The sequence below is a fragment of the Myotis yumanensis genome, unplaced genomic scaffold (assembly GCF_028538775.1).
Source record: "Myotis yumanensis isolate MYYU_CA2020_CCGP unplaced genomic scaffold, mMyoYum1.0.hap1 SCAF_10, whole genome shotgun sequence".
NCBI classification, from domain to species: Eukaryota; Metazoa; Chordata; class Mammalia; order Chiroptera; family Vespertilionidae; genus Myotis; species Myotis yumanensis.
This window is the reverse complement of record NW_027223761.1, coordinates 70,180,053-70,180,881: the sequence shown is the minus strand read 5'-3', so window position 1 is coordinate 70,180,881 and position 829 is coordinate 70,180,053. Positions and strand designations below refer to the sequence as shown.

General features: G+C 35.7%; 1 non-coding gene across 1 annotated transcript; it reads left to right on the top strand.

Annotated features, from left to right (window-relative positions):
- Window positions 1-368: 368 nt before the first annotated feature.
- On the top strand, window positions 369-497 carry LOC139019165 (small nucleolar RNA SNORA11). The gene has a single exon (XR_011473051.1). It is a non-coding gene; the product is annotated as a small nucleolar RNA SNORA11 (small nucleolar RNA).
- Window positions 498-829: the final 332 nt, after the last annotated feature.

Here is an 829-nt window from a genome sequence, read left to right as displayed (position 1 = left end):
CCCCCGCCCACACTCCCCTGCCTTCCCTCTGAGGCTTGACAGTCTGTTCAATGCTTCTATGTCTCTGGATCTATTTTTGTTCATCAGTTTATGTTGTTCATTATATTCTACAGCTCTTATCAAAGCCTTGCTGAGTGGTATTATTTAAAACTTATCTTTTATGATATGCAATCCCTCTGTTCTTCTAGGTACTATGTAATAGCCTTGAATCAAAGCAAACTGTCAAATGAGATATCTATCAACAACACTGCAATAGTCATTAAATTACTTATTTCATTTCCTATTTTAAAAAATTATTGGGATCATTAATGACCATCTCTCACAGAAAGTTTCATGTATAACCTTTCTTTTAAAAAAATTTAAATTATTGGATGTGGAGAGAGCAAAGTGCCTGAAAAATGGCTCCTCTGTGTATAACACATCCAACAGCAACTTGGGCTTACTCCTCACCGGTGGCAGGACACCGTGACCTTCCTGTGACATTATGCCCTATATATAAAAAAAATTAAATTAAATTAAAATAAAACAGGACTCAGAATGTCCTGGCTATTCTGAGAGATATTGAATAAGCTTTCTCTTTTCTAGTACCATAAGTCAAAATTGTAGCCCAGCAGCTCACTTCTCCGGGTCCTCTGTTCCGGCTCATAGTAAAATCTCTGCTAGTCATCTTCAGGCATTATGGTCACTCTAATTTTTACTTGCTATCTTTTGAGTTAACAAGCCAATTCCTCCATCTCTTCTTGCTTTTTCTCTATTTTCTTTAGGCTTAAGCCTTTTACGTGATAAATTCTTAGTCTTATTATTTTACTCATTCATTCAACAAAATGTA